This window comes from Typopeltis vanoorti, chromosome 3 (assembly GCF_054136105.1).
Source record: "Typopeltis vanoorti isolate ZY-2024b chromosome 3, IOZ_Tvanoo_1.0, whole genome shotgun sequence".
NCBI lineage: Eukaryota > Metazoa > Arthropoda > Arachnida > Uropygi > Thelyphonidae > Typopeltis > Typopeltis vanoorti.
In genome coordinates, this window is record NC_143551.1 from 160660950 (window position 1) to 160678030 (window position 17081).

General features: G+C 32.7%; 1 long non-coding RNA gene across 1 annotated transcript in view; it reads right to left on the minus strand.

Moving 5' to 3' along the window:
* Nucleotides 1–1632: 1632 nt before the first annotated feature.
* LOC150108705 (uncharacterized) overlaps nucleotides 1633–17081 on the minus strand; it is a 117949-nt gene continuing 102500 nt past the window's right edge. The window contains exon 3 of the long non-coding RNA XR_016550680.1: nucleotides 1633–1828. This is a non-coding gene — a long non-coding RNA (uncharacterized LOC150108705). The remainder of the gene's footprint in view (nucleotides 1829–17081) is intronic.

The following is a 17081-nucleotide window of genomic DNA, read 5'->3' on the forward strand; positions in this document are numbered from 1 at the left end:
ATCTGGTATCTTACAAGTGGAAGGGAGAAACTTAGATTAGATCTTAAACTTCCACCTGCCGTGTCATTGACTATTTCAGACGAAGCTTCCTAAAAAATGAAAAACAATGGTTTCTTTTCTTTCTCGTGATTCTTTGGTAGAAAGACTTTATGGTATCTAGCACCATATGGAGACTCTCAAGATGAATTATTCAATCACCAGAAAGCTTCGAACAATTTGTTGCATCTCCGCTAAACTTAATTCATTAAAAGCGCAGAATTTAATATGGCAAAATCTACAGATTCAAGTATATTACTATAAGTTGTGAAAATCTTTGCCGTCAGATTTTAACATTTTGAAAATCAGAATATACTGAGACAAACATTTATTTATTTCAGTGAAGAAATAATCATCCTTTAACTGTTGTCTTAGTATTTACACATAACGTAGTTATAAATAATTACTTTGAATTTTTAGTAAGTGTACTTGAATACTTCAAATTACTATTTTATTTATTTCTGTCAAAGTTAAAAGAAATCTTCAGATAAGACACACAACTCCATTCACTGGTTAAATTCCATTTTGTTTACAATGTGTTGCATCGGCGACTTCTCCGGATTTGTTTAGTGCTATATATACTGAAATAATGCATGACGTTAACCAAACACCGTCCTTAATGATTGAGTAGATGAATCATCAATCTCCAGCAAACAAGCTGTGGATTCGAATGTTAAAGTGGACAAGGAAGAATTACTGTAGCCAGTACTTATCAACGATATCATCTGGTTGGAATGACCTAGGTTTAAATCAGATCAGGGACTTAAAGAACGTTTATAAGGGCGTTTCAACTGAATTCAAGTGATCTAGCCTCATACGGAGGTGGGCTGATATTTTTCCTTCCAAAAACTCAGGTTTTCATCTGTCAAAATATACAAACTGACCAGGATATACGTAATTAAAGGACATAATACATTGGCCAGAGCCTTAGTTACTTCTGCCATAGTTTCAAAACAACAACAAACGTAACGTAGGCATGAACGTTCTGAAAGTTGTTATGCAATAAATTAATTTCACTGACCAGTAGTTACTCGTATTCTTACGCGAATAGACGGGAGTGGAGGAATTATGAGGGCCAGTTTAGTCGAACGTCGTCCATGGAAATACCTATAAGAAACAGAAAGTCTATAAGAAAGCGATTGGAGGAAGTCAGGTGTGTGTGTGTGTGTGTGTGTGTACTACCTAGGTAACTTCACTACCTAGGTAACCGACGGTTTCCTAGGTAGTGAAGAAGCTAGTTGTGGACGATATATAGCTAAACCATGCTGATTTTCTTTTTTCCACAGATCATAGCATCCTGTTACGCCATGGCCTGACAAAGTAGCAATTCACACATAGATAATCAAAGAATGACTGATGCACGAGTTTATTGTAAAAATACATAAGGCACTTTTGATAGTTCGGAAATGAAATCACGCATTTAACCTGCATTGCCTTCTTTCACAAAGACTCATAGGACTTCATATTTTCTTGCTATTATGAGAATTTAAAAAAAATATTTTTATCGAAGACGTACCCAAAAAAAGATTGTAAACGTATAGCACATCAATACCCTGATCTAATTTGCTAGGTGTTGGTCATATATTCATCCTTTTCTACTCTTCTAGAAATTCATTTCAGGCTCTAATAAGAAGGATGATGATCTTAGAGTAATGGAAACCATCTGCCAACTAAAGACAGTCTCGAAGATCCATGTCCTAATGGAGATGGAACCCCACATCTAGTAGATTGACCGGGAGACACAATCCACTCGACCAGCCAAGCGGATCAGCAAATCTTGTGAACAGCCACTCTGGAAGTAAAGTAAAGGGTGGTGTAGATTCACCTAATATAAACGAAGTCACAAGATTAGCATGTAGTCATATGATAGACAGATGAACCTAAAAAAATTCAAAAATACTAAAGTTATTACATGTAATGTCTATTTTATATATGAAGAAACATTTCTTGAAAGAGAAAAACTGTCAGATTTTCTGTATCGAGAAAGAGTAATGACATCTGCAGTGTTAATTCTTCACCTACCCATTCTATTAATATGATATACGTTTACCACATTTCGTTCGAGGGATAAACATAAAAATATTCATGATTTTGAATGCATTTTTTTTTTCTAAAGTCTTCTTATACCACAGTGTCTAGGATTCTAAAAACCTTTAGGAATACCTTACAGTTGAATCTGGGCTAGTTGGTCACATGATGAGATGGAAAATTTCCATCCCGGAAAATGGACAAACCAGCCATAGGACGCATGCAGTTAACGAACACGATACACCGATTTGATAGTCTTAGTTGCTTCAGCCATAATTGCAATCAATACTTCATTCGTATCACGTCCATCACAGAAGGGTGTGTATATGCACGCGCGCTCCCAACTTACTGTACAGAATCCAGTTACTGTAAAATGAAAAATGCATCTGCTAAGTAGTTTCACTACAATAAGCGATATTAATCCTTTTAGGATGTTTTAATTATGCACCGTTTTTGTTTCCTTTAATTGGTTAATCTTGTGGTATTACTAATATTAAATTTTCGTATGGTTGATTTCCTCTAAGTGTTGTTCCAAGCCTTACATAAAGTCAATGGAAATCTCCTTAGAAAGTAGAATTACCCGAAGTAATACATTCCTAATAAGACGATCGATTATAAAAGGCGGCTGCGTTTTCAATCAGCTCCATGTGTGTGCTGGAAATTCATTCAAGGTAATGGGGTTATTCCAAGCAAGTTATGTTCCTTTAATAGAAGAATGACTGCGATTATCAGTTTGCTAATCAGAATACAATTAAAACCAACTCTCACCAACGTAAGGGGGGAGAGAAAAAGAAAAAAGAAAGAAAAGGTAATTTGTCCTTTAGTTCTAAGATCAAACTGACGTATAAAAAATTCACCAGATGGCGCAAAAGCCAGCTTTAATTACGAAAATTTTCCTACTTAACTCGGGATAATCGATATGGTTTCCCGGCCTCGCCATCCGACTAATTATCTCAAATCTCGGCCATAAATCCCTCTTCGTATTATCGGTGCTATTTGTAGATTCCTGATGTAACATTACAGCGCACCCTCTTCATTAATATTTAACTGGGCTGCGCTTCTGTTCGTATCTGGCGTCATATTTTATTTGACGGAGATACGAACACACATTTAAATTAGTTACCAAGAAAAAGATAAAAACTCTCGAACCCAATGGAATTCGCCGAACACTTGCAAACTTTAGCTAAACTCATATCGCCACGGACTTATATTTAATATTTCATGACAGGTAACCTCATACGGTGGTGCATTATCGTCTGGGCGTCTATTTTTCAAGGAATGGTAACGATCTACAAGATAAACAGTTTGGAAATAAATAGTAACTCGAAGTTTTTATTACAGATTATGCAGACAAGAATGGAAAGCGGAAATAAATGTAACAAAGTCCTGTGGTTATCTAAAAGAATTATAAATTCTTCCTCGTAAACTATTTTAAAACCGTTCTGCCATACTTGGCTCCCTAGTGAAAATAGAAGTGCGATCGTGATAAGTAGCACTGGTCATGCTTCTTAATACAGGTAGGTATTCAAAAATCCGGCCATCGATAATCCGGTTCCTTCAGATCTCCGGCATAGATTTCGGAGCGCGCATTTTCAAATTTACCGCAGTGGCGCGCCAAAAAATGTTTTCTGTTTATGTTTATGTTTTGATGACGCTGTAGTCGATAAGCATTGCGATAACCTGCTTATTCCTTCTCATTTTATCATTTATTTGCTGCTGTATAGCCCCCTTATGGATTCAGAACCGTTATATTTAGTTGGTGAACACTAAAAATTCATAAACTTTTCATTTAGTGTTTAATTTTCTTTCTTTAAAGGACTGTACAGGTAGCATATATAACCATCCGAAATCCGGCACCCTTCAGGTCCGGAGGTTGCCGGATTTTTGAATACCTACCTGTACCTTAGTTTTATTACCGACTTAAGGCTCTTGTAATCTGGAGTCTGTTTACAAAACAACCGTCTTTTCTTCCTTACCCCCCCCTCCTAATATTTTCTTTAACTAAATATCTTGTTAGATAATACCTCGTCGGTCAACTAACCCTCGGAGGCATTACTGCAATATTTATCCTGTGATTAAAAAAGCTTTAGGGAACGCTTACAAATTTGCACCTTGTATCGCAAAAAACACGCAAATGAACGAATAAGTTTTAGTCTAATTAAGGAATAATTATTTTAACGACAGCTAACGGAAAAGATTAAGTACTTCTTTGCACCCAAAAACGAGTGTTTCTAGAGTCAAATGCACATCATTTTTCGTAGTCCCCAGTAGCGTAATTACCGTATTTAAAAAAAAAAAAAAATGTCCTTTCATTCATATTTATGAGCGTAATACACTGAACAACGCAAGAAGAAACATTTATGACCGTTTAATGAAAGAGTGTATGTATGCTAACAAGCTTCCTATTTAACGAGCATTTACTCCCTTCCCTTTTGTCGTTCGTTAGCCGTTATTGCCTAGATGGTAGTTAGTGAAGATCTATGAGTGTCTGTTATCTAAATCACGACCATGTAGCGTTTACATATTGTACAGATTGAATGTAAATACTGACGGAAGAAAAATGGTTCTACTGTAAATAAAATGGTATTTTAATTTTTAACTTTACATAAAATGTTTATATATATATATATATATATAAGCATTCACTTTAAATTCAGTCTGAAATAGACAAAATGTAACCCCATTTTTTTATGCTGGATAAATTTCATCTGTGTGTTTAACACACTGCAAACGAGTCAAATTATAGCACTTAAAAAGCATAATTGCAACAATAGTTGTTTTAAATCTGACGCACGAGCTTGATTTTTTTCATGTCGCTTAAATTTAGGAAGCAGAAATGTGCAATTTTATTTAAAGTTAATTTATTCGTTAATTGCCTCATTAATCTCTTTAACAAAACGTATATTTTAATTAGAATTGGCGCTTATTCAATTTTCTTTTTGTAACATATGTCGATTGCATTGACTAATATTTTATTTAGTCAATTAAACTATACAAGAGAAATAAAAATGAAGTATTTCTTTGAATATAATTCTTTATTTTATTCTAGATAAAAATTACTTCGATACTGTTTTGTTTATTACAAAAAATATTTCATTATATCTTATTTTCTTGTTGTGGAATACGAAATTTTGTTCGGGGAAAATCACAAATAAAGAGAACTACCTTTCATTTTTAATTAAAATTTCTTTTCTCTGGGAAAATACTACAAATATGGACCCTATATTCTGATCAAATTCATTGATTATTCATTTATGTACGCGTGATGTAATCAGCTGGGTCTGTCTTTCTCGGTTTATTCTTAGAGAATAAATGGTATTTAATAATACTTATAAAAAATACTTCTTTGTTCAATTAGGCGATCTGGCTTCTGTAATGTCATGGATAAAGACTAATGGAAGTATTACAAATGGAAATTTATGTTAATAGCTCTTTTCGCTGCAATTAACTGGAGTTCAAAACACCGTTACGAGAAAATGTGAAGGAAATACATCCTACATCGGTTACCATGAAGAATATTAAAATGAAATGAACCAAAATTGCATCCATAGCGTTTTCACAGTTCAGTTGATAGCCGAACATGATTAGCATTGATCATTACCACTGCAAAACTTGGAATACAATTTAACTTTTCAATTTTAGAATGACAAGAAAAATATTCTCTTTGAATAGTTTTTTTTTTTTTTTTAGCTCGGTACTATTTCACATAATCCAGCTGAATTGTCCCCGTAACTCCTTTTGAATGTATAGCGCTTTTTATAATTGTTTTGTGACGGTGAGAACAAAGGCGCTGCAAGAAAGCAGAATAGCTGTAGAAGTTGCCAAGTTCATCAGTCATGATTACTTCGCTAATCCTCTCAATAACTGCTCTAAGGCAGTCTAGCGAAACTTGAAATGAAGGAATTACTGGAATCTCTTTTAATCCCTGCAAAGTTTAGCTGTTTCGTGTAATGGCCAGCGAGTGTTTGGAAATATGCATTCAGCTAAGTATGTTTCATGTACCCTACTCTAAGTTTTATTGAAGGCATCATTTCTTTCGTAATCCTCCGAGAACGAGGAAGGACGAAGGGAAGGTTTTATAATTAGCAATGCGGCCTCGCTTGGAATATTTCTACTTTCATTATCGGACATTAAAAAGAGAAAGGGGAAAAAAATTGCTTCGCTTCTTCTAAATTAATTTCTAGGGAGTCCTTGGAGAAATGATAAATAAGGTTCAAAACAAATGAGAACAATTTCTTGTTTCTCCAACAAAAATAAAATATATTCAGAGACAATTCGCGTGTGTTGGATGATGTTTATAAACTACGCATTGTGTTTATGAAAGTCTTGGCCTTATTAAAAAAAAAAAAAAGTAGAAAATATAGAAATAAATAATTCTTATTCGTCCCCACATTAGAATTTTGGAGTGATTACTGACATAAAGTGGTGGATGGGAACAATATGAAAAACACATTTAAAACAGTGATTGCAGACCATTTAAGGCTGTTCGACATTTAAAAACTGAATGACGACCTAACGATTATCACTAACCCTTCAGCGCGCATGCATTATCGTTCTGAGATGCATTTATCCTCAAGTAAAAAAAAAAAAGCGACCAAACTGCTCTAAAATAATATCATCGGTCTATTTCATTCTGTAGAGCACAATACTATTTCAAGCTAGCATTTGAAAGCATCAGTACGCAACTAAACAATATATCAATAAATGATCACAATATCTTTTTGACCTACAGGAGAAAGGCATTTAATGAAATGCATGTGCTGTATTTTGCCCTAGTTGGTTTTACGTTTTACAAAAAAAAAATGCTCTAGAAAAATATATAAAAATTATCTTATTATATTTTTCATTTTTAAATTTATTATTATTATTATTATTATTATTATTGGAAGTTTTTTTCCACTTGGTTAGACTATAATAAATTTAGTTTAATCCTTTATTCAAGTGTAAGCAAACAAAGTTTGCGCCTGAAGTATCAGGACGGAGGGAACTTCGAGTTGCCTCAGTCCTGAAGATACTTCAGGCGCAAACTTTGTTTGCTTACACTTGGATAAAGGATTAAACTAAATTTATTATTATTATTATTATTATTATTATTATTATTATTATTATTATTATTATTATTATTATTATTATTATTATTATTATTATTATTATTATTAAAATACAAACAACCAGTATTTGTCTTCTCGTCTCAGATTTGGTTTCGTTCTGATCATTTTAGTTCAAATATTAGGCTAAACGATTTTAAAATGTAGATATTTCAAAACATTTTAGTTTACTAATTACATTGCATTTCATAAGTCTGTTTAATGCAAACAATAAAAATTGTATTTGGCTAATGTGATAAATGAAAATGTCATAAAAATAATAATATAGGCTAAAATAATAACTTAATTCTCACTTTCTTTAAAAGTTATATTTTCCTATTATCTAAAGTTGTCATTCATTATCCTATTTATTTAGAGTCAATATTTTCATACTTACTTGCAAAAAAATTAAAATAACTGAATTGCGAATTCGGTGTCAATAGAGACATGACTTTTACAACTCTTTACTTAACTAATTTTGAAAACCAAGTTTACTTTCTCTGTAAGCCACTTGCCAGAATGAATTTTTAATATTAAATGATCCATGACTGTGTTTGATTTACAATAAACAATTTCGTATGATCTTTCTATAAGATCATACGAAATTTGTATCGCACCCTGCAGTCATATTTTCAAGAACACACGGATGATTAAAAGCAAAAACTAAGATCTCCATATATATTCCTTAGATGTACTAGATAAGCTCGTATATGTTAAATTCTGTATAAACAGAAAACAATGCGTGCTTCTGTTGGAATAAAAATTTAATAATAATAATAATAATGATAATTAACACTATACAGCCATCATTGATTCATTTAGAAAAATGCCATATTGTTACTAACGAAAGTAAGCCTAAGTAATGAGGAATCCGTTAAGCCAAGAAATAAAACAAATGAATAAAATCATGTTAGGTTCGATGTCTGGAGGGAAGAAATGAAAAGTCTCCAAATTTCGAATGTTCTAATTTTTTTTTTTGATCAAAAATACTTCTCTCTCTCTCTCTCTCTCTCTATGCGCTTCCTTCCGATGCCTTATTATAGCTTACACATTTTAAGGAAAAAGGGGACCTCCTCTATTTTTAGCTTTTGTTAGTTGAATATCTACTATGTAATGTAGTCTGTTTTGTGTAAATAAATGCTTCTGTTTATATCCCTTCAAACAGCAACAAGAATGATGAAAGATTTCTAAAGCACACTCAGGTGTTGCTACAACCTGCCTTGATATCTTCCGGATGCGTCCGAACAGACTTTCTATAGCTACTGCATTTCAAAACAAGACACCTGTTGTTCGCTGTCACCTGTGACAAAGCATAAAGTAAACAAAGGCAGTAAAGTTCCGCGGGAAGCAGTTTTATTTATAAGACCGAATGTGTTTATTTTAGCAAAATATTTTGAATAGAAAAGCAAAGAAAATATATCAAAGTTACCAAGAGGGTCACTGAAATTTCAGTGTGAATTCTAGTCGATAAAACATGAAAATAACAAGTCTCGTATTTTGAATATTCTGCATGGAGATATTCGGAAGAAATCGTTGTTCCAATATAATTTCTTAGCATTTCAGAACATTTTGTTCAATTTTGATACTTTGTCTTATCTGATTCAAACTAAAATCACGAAAGTTGGATAAAATTTATTAAAGATTGATTCCAAATATCAAATTTTATTCCAATTAGTTTACTTACAGCATATTTGTTATAGGCATAAAGACAGATGAATGAAACTAGTCTAACCGCCATGTTTATTTTAGGTGCTCATTGTTCAGAAAAGCACCTAAAATTTAAGTGATCATCTTCTTATAACGGAATCTCTCTCTCTCTCTCTCTCTCTCTCTCTCTCTCTCTCCAAATAATTTGAACAGTGTTTGTTCACTAGCAATCTTCTACCAAGGGATAATCTTTGAGTATTAAACATCATTTTGGTTTTCTCAGTATTCTTAGAAAAAAAAAAGAGTAAGGATTCTTCGGCAAACCGAGAAAGTTTATTTAGAAGACTCATCTACCGCATGCAATTTTTGAATACATTTCTTTGTCATTTTAATGATATAAAATATTATACAGTATCATAAGAGGTCTCTATCCTAGACATTACGAAATCCAAAATAAATTTGGGTACGAAATAATTAAATTTTATTTAGTTTTGTTAATCTTGTTGTTCTAGTAATACACTGTCGTCATCATTTAAAAATACTTAACAAAATAAAACTACGAAATATTCATTATTAATTCAAAAATTTAATTATGTTGTTGTTATTCGATTTCCTATTCACTCAAGTGAGAAATGGATTTGTTTCTCAGCAATTCAGCAAGAAACTGCAATAAGCATTCGAATTTTCGAAAAACATACACCGGTTTTAAGATTCGGTTTGATTTTTCAAATTAAATAAGATGTTTTATTTCATTTGAAATTCATTAACATAACGTGAGTGTGTACTCAGGTATGCGATCTCGTAAGTATGAAATAATTTGAATCTTTAAAATAACATGACTGACTCCCTACGTGAATTATTTAATCACTTACGTTTCATTTTCTCACTTTTATGAATCCACGTGCTCCTAACAGATGGCTGCACAGATATTGATAACAAAACAAAAGAAGTCTAACAAGAGTTTTGTGCTTTTCAACATACTTTTCCAGCAATTCTTCAACCAAACAATGGCAGAAAAATACCACAAGAGATAGATAGTAACACAAAGATGGAATGATATACAAAAGGTCGGCCTCTCTAGAATTCGAATGGGAAGCCAGTAACATATATTACTGGAATCATTCGTGAAAGGTGTGATAGTAGAATGACACATTTAAAAAAGTCTGTTTCTCAGCTTTTGTCCCAAATCGGAACATCTTATATCAACGTCGAAAACTGTGCCGTATCAGACAGAAGATATCAGCAAAGATAACCTACTGTTAACGACAACAGCAAACTGGCATCATTAAATATGGCACCTCGAACCGGAATCCTGAATGTTAAGGTCTATCGTAACATATTAAATTCTGTTTCGTCCGCAGCTATTTTTTCCAGGTGATGTTTCTCTATCAGTATGAAAATTTTCTAGCATTCTACCGAATGCTAGAAAACCAGCATTCTACCGAAGTGAGATTATTTTTCCTCCTCTTCCTCAAAACTTGGGTTTTCACCTAACATGCCAAGCAAAATTGATTCCAAGAATATACAATTTATTAACATAATAGTAGATTTGGCGTAATGTAAACCAACCAACAATCAGCCTCACAATGTAAAAGAGAGATTCGGAGATGATAACACGGAAATCCTTTCTTTGGAATTCTTAAATCTAATAGAATATATCTAGAATGTTTTGAGATGATGAATCAAGACCAGAACGAGACAGTCATTTCTATGCTCAAACTAGAACTGGTTACAGTGGCCCAAAATGTCTTTTTAGATATGAATATATCTTGTTGGTAGTATCTTTTCCCAGAACTAAAGAAGTCACGAACGTAATCGTTAATTACTATAGCGTTATTCTTTTCCCAAGTATTTTTGAGGCATAATGCTTGGTTCTCTTTTTATTCCTGTTCATTCTGGAAGATAATAAAGCAGAAGATAATATTTTAGTAAATATTACCTAATTACTGGTGTATGTTTTCAATATCATATGAGAGAGAGAGAGAGAGAGTTAACAGAGAGCTGATATCAAAAGATGGTCAAAAGTGCGGATCGACTCGATGTTGATCAAAATTGATGAATTAATGTGTTCAGTGAAAGCAGTGAATCAGAAAATACCACTCTGGGATCTAATGGTCCAGAAAATTCAAGTAAATCTAAAACTCATATTGGATAAACAAAGAATAAGTATTTGGGGATGTCAGAATTGGGAATGAACGGTTTGCTCTTACTCGTTCAGCAAGCCCAACTTCGACATTATGCTCGCTTTGCTAATATTCTTTTGATATCTTTATTATTAAAGTGCTAAGATCAACAATGAAGCGAATTAAGAGACCCATTTCAATGTTTAAATTAAGGGTCTTCTTCTTTCTATCTAGTTTCTTCTTACTGCTTATCTAATGAAACAACGATAACCTCGGTGTACGTAAAGAGGATGCTGTTGAAAATATCGCCCTTCTATCACATTAATTCCAACTTGGAATCACCAAACGTAGTCGAATGTAAAAAAAAAAAAAAAAAAAAAAAAAAAAAGAATGGAATGCCTTTCCTTATGATGTTTGCTTCACTAATATAATTCAGATTCTTATTTAATTAAGTGGTATTTTTATTGCCTCTTCCAAACTTTTGGAAATCGGTGGTGAGTCAGGTAATCCTTAGCAGTCAGCAAAACCGAACTCATAGTTATCGAGGGTAGCTGGAATAGTGTAGAAAACAACTGCCGATATATTGTAATCAATTCTCTAAAACTCTCAATGTCGTAAGAAACATGTTGTGTAAGTTCACGGGTCGTTTTTACCTACCAGATTATAAATGAAAGTTTCGTAGAGGGAAAAAAACTATTTTCCTGATCTAAGTTTAATCAGAATAATAGTAAAAATCGAGGAACACGCTAACAAAATTTAATCTTTTTTTTCAGTTTGGTTTTTAAAAAATAACAAAGTAAACTTATCACTATGCTTTGCAATAAAATAATTTCAGCAACTGTTAGATATTTTATATCAGGCAACTAATCTCATTAAATTAGCAACCTCTCCCATTCGACAACAATTTCAGCATTAATAAATAAATATTAAAAAAATAAATAAATTATTTATTTAGTCAAAGTAAAATATTGAAATATTGTTTAATTAAACAATAAGAAAGGATTTGTTTATTGTTGCTAACCAACCACTCTTGATTAGTTTTTTGACCAATAATATATAATATAATCGTGAATGAGTAAAAATGGTTGAAGTGCTTAAATCTGAAAAGTAAAAATATACAATGCAGTGCAGAAATTTAGCAGATATAATAATATATTATTATGATGTAACGTATGGTGAAAACGCCCCAAAAGATATTCAAGAACTGCTGACATATGTTGCTTGGTTACCAAAAAGAGCAGTGATCACAAGAATGTTGTTGAGACTAGATTATGTAGTGAAACTAAGTTCAATAACTTTTCTTTTGTTTTCTTTTTTCTTTTTTTTTTTCCTTCGGAAGTTGTCATATAACATGTATAAACACATTCGTTATTCAAGATGAAAGAAGACTAGTTAGTAGGAAAAGTACATTTTCGGCTGACGCAGGACTCTGAAGCTATTACTGATCAATGAGTAGGAGCTAAGGAGTTCTTTCAAAGAATTTCTGTTTCATTACAGTTGCATTCAGTAGTCTGCAAAACGTAACGAAGAATATAAAAGAAAACAAAACAACAAAAAACATGAATTTGTTATAACTCATGCGATTCTTACAAATCAAATAAATTACTTCGCATAATCTTGAAAAAAAAAGACTAATTAAAATTAAAGTAAAGGGAATGTATAACATCATTTTAATTAAAATCGACTAAGAAAATGGCCGAAAACAAAATGTATACTGTAGAATTTTTAATTATTCAGCACTATTTTTTCTTAAACTTTGTCAACAGGATTGGGTATTGAAGAGGTTTATTCCTTTTTCATAGAACAATTAAAGAATAAAATTGTTAACTTTCTTAGTAGTACTGAAATCTTTGCATGTGTTTTTCAATAGCCTTGCTTTATACCATGGTTGGTATATTTTTGTCAAAAAAGGGAGACGAATAAAACCACCATCTGATGAGGATTGCAAGCCGAAATGTGTCGGCAACCAGCCGGAGATGCTATCCAGTCCGCCAACCAGTCCCAAACCTGGTTGATGAGAAGCTTATTTTCATTGCCTCTTGAGATAAAATGGATATATTTTTATTTTGTTATCCCACTAATACCACATTAATTGTATAATAATAATAATAATAATAATAATAATTTTTAATATGTATTTATTTATTAATTGCTAAAATATTTACATATACAATAAACATCTCGTGTGACATTGCACCTTATAATTTTACAGAGTTCAGCACTAAGTGCTGCATTTCCTACATTGGATTTCAATTAAAATTTTTAATAATACTTTTTTGCCTTTATATTATGTTTTTATAACACATGTTCTTCTAATATTAACAATGAAGATTATACAGAATTTTTTTGTATAATTTTTTATTTTTGTATTTTTTTATTTTATTTTATTTATTTATATTTTTTAAAGTTTGAGAAAGAGTGATTATTCATACAAATTTCTGCGTTTGCTTATAAGAATTACTTGTAGATGAGTGAGGCAAGTTAATCCCACCTACTTCGAAGCTTGGATTAGCTTTTATGAAGAGAGTGGAATTTAGCCTTCACTACTTGTGTTGTTTCTACTGTATGGGATGTAGGCATTGGATGCTAGCGATTTGTGATGTGTATATTAGTGTGAATGGTTTCTTAACTTTGTTGGTATATATTCCAGAGTTCGTTTTTTAATGTTCTGTAGTTATCTACGTGTTTTAACTTTCTTGGTAGGTTGTTGAGTTGCGTGGGTATCTGATGCGATCTCACAAAAGAACCGTATGAGTTGTTGAAGGGTGTGGGGATGTAGAGAGTTGTTGTAGGTCGTGTTATACGATATGTGTCTCTGTTGTTTCGATAGGTGATGTTGAAGTAATTCCTTGTTAATATCATGTAATGTTTCAGGTTTTTAATGCTCAGAATTCTGTGTATCGCCATGTGCTTGTTGGATATTGGTTGTTGCGTGTAAGGTGTCCAGATCACTGTTGACACGATTTTCCTGTGTAGTGTTTCCGTTAGGTGGCTGTTTGATGTATTTACATAAACTGTTATTTCGTATCTGAGTAGGGATTCGCAGATACCGTGATATAGGAGTTTTTTTATGTTGGGTGGAATAATGTCTTTAACTTGGAAGAGTTTTGCTGCGATGATCCGGAGTTTGGTATGTAGGTATTCTATATGTTTTGTCCATTTAAGGTGGGAATCTATGTAGAGACCGAGGTATTTTGCATGTGTTACAGGTTTGATTTCGGAACATTGGCAGGTATTTTTGTTGTTATTGCAGCAGTATGTGTGACAATGTATCGATAGTGATGCGGGGAGTATAATTCTTGGGTTGTGTATTATCAACATCTGTGTTTTGGTTCCGTTGATTAGAATTGCGTTTTAGTGGAAGTATGTTGTGATTTCGTTTAGGTCTTGTTGTGCTTTGCAGAGAGCTGTGTTAATGTCTGTATGGATTGCTAGTAGTGCAGTGTCATCTGCATATTGAAATATTTGACTTCTTATGGATATGTTATGAACATCGTTAATGTATATGTTGAATAGAGTGGGTGATAATATGGCACCTTGAAGTACACCGTGTTTTACTTGTATACCCCGACTGTGACATGTACCTATTTTTGTTACTTGTGTTCTGTTTGAGAGGTAGTTCTTGAACCATGTATGCAGTGCTCCTCTTATACCAATTGAGTATAGTTTGGTGAGTAGTATATCATGTTCAAGTGTGTCAAATGCTTTGGTTAGGTCCAGCAGTATAAGGACGGCGTACTTGTTTTGTCGAGAGCTTTGTATATTGTGTCGACGATGGCTTCTAATAAAGTAATGGTGCTTTTTGTTTTCTATAAGCCGTATTGGTTTTGTGAGATGATGTTGTACTTCTGTAAGTTCTGTAGTCTGGTGTGTGTTAATTTTTCTATAATTTTTGGGATGACTGGTAGTGTAGCTATTGGTCTGTAGTTCTGAGTATCGTTTCTTTTGCTGTGTTTGTATATTGGCGTAATTACTGTAGTTTTTAGTTGTGGAATAATGCCTGTGTCGAATATTATGTTCACGAGTTTCATAAGTACTGGAATAATAATAATAATAATAATAATAATAATAATAATAATAATAATAATAATAATAATAATAATTTCATTGCTACCATTCAACCTTGGAAGTGCATTTGATAAAATGACCTGATACAAAATCCTAATGGCATGAACGAATGCTTATGAATATTTTTACGTGGAAAATGATCTTCATCACCTAGTACAAGACCACTATCCTAGTTACTGAAGGTGTGAAACTGCGTGGGAAAAAATCGATGTTTGTTAATTCAGCATCTCCAAAGATTCTTAATTTCATGCATTTATGAATTCAGCATATGGGGTAACATTCATAAAAACATCAAACCTTGTAAGTTTGATATTTTGTATTAGTTCTGTTATGATGGCTACAAAAAAAAAAAAAGACCTCGTTCTGCGTTCTGCCTCTTCATCGAAATTGAATACCTCCGTTGCTAAAAGTTAGTTTTATTTAATTTGATTTTATTCTAGTTTTTTTTTTCCCTTAAAGAAGCATCTTATGCTCCTTTTTCCACGCAATAAGGCCTTTGTATAATCACTTCTGCAAGTGATGAACAAAATTACTTAAAGGACCTTGAAAGTAGTTTACGATCAGGACTGATTTCTATTTACCGAGCATTTCATAGGGAAAAAAATACAAGTTGCAAGTTAGATCGACGAAATTGCAAGGAAAAGCAAGTGCATTTGTTTAATCTCTGCTTAGAAAAAAAATTCTAAGAATAGTACTGCAACTATCTCTCTCTCTCTCTCTCTCTCTCTCTCTCTCTCTCTCTCTCTCTCTCTCTCTCTCTTGCCCGTTTGCCTTTTTTGAACATAACAATTACTTGTTTCCATCGTCAACTGAAGCGGAACAAGCGATAGCTTAATGGGCAGTCCCTCCTTCTCTTATTACGTGGTAACTGGTCCGAAAATGTCATTTCACGAGTGAACTAATCAAAGTCCCGAGACAGAGAAGTGAAAGTGAACGAATTAAATGATCCCGGAAAGATTCGGTAAGGTTCTGAAATGAAAGAAGAAAAGAGACCAAATGTGTGGTATTAATTGTCTACGGCATTTGATCGATAAGAGGAAGGAAGTGCCTTGCAAAAATCCTGCAATAAAAAGAAAGAAATACAATACAATGAAATAAACAAAAAAAACTTTATTATAGTGAAATTAAATTTCATATTTTTCTAGTCTCGCTGACCGTAGTATATTAAAGATATACATAATCGTTATTTCGCTAACGTAACACAATTTGCAAAGCTCAGATTGTGGAATAAATTTCTTACATCAGATTATTTAAGATGAAGTTAATATTAAGATTAAACCATGAAGCAAAAGTATGATCTCTATTGATCCTGTGTGTTCTATCGGAATATTTATTCCTGCAAAGAGAAGGAATATTGCATTTCGTGATAAGGGGAAATATCCTACGATCTCCATAGAAACTCACATTCAATTGAAAAGCCTCTTAGAGGTTTCTTTATCCATAGATAGACTGAACTCGAAACCAGTTTTTTTTTTTTTCAACTAAACTGTCATTCTTCCGATTGTACAATGGAGATGTTGTATACTCTTTCCGTGTAATAAAACTCTTGTTTATTTATTTGCTTGTTGTTTTAGCAGAAAAGTGAAGTAATGCTTCTGTTTCAACGGTGACAGCAAATTCATCAATTACATGGAAGTAGACGATCAGTGAATAGCTTTGAAGTAAGATGTGCGCTATTATTTCCGAAAAATCTACTTATTTTAAGCCATTTTAACGCTAAGATATACGAAACATGCTTTCAACCTGTGAGTAGTTTATAAGCAGTAAAACCTAAGTAAACAGAAATCAAAAACATGGAAACACGTGAGTCCCTTGTGAAATGTCAATTATTTTGGGGAAAATAATAATAAAAATAAATAAGCAATATTTTATTTTCAAATATCTAACCTATATTTCAAAAAATTAACAGTTTTAGTGGTGCAGACCAGCACTGTTATCCACCTCCAAAATATAAATTAGAAAAATCCATAGTAGCACATCATTAACACTTAGTAAGAGCCTCAGTAGCTCAGTCGGTATAGACAAAGCCACTTGGTCGAAAAGACCTGGGTTCGGTTCCCGTCCATGAAGTGAGGAACCTTTATCTGGTCTC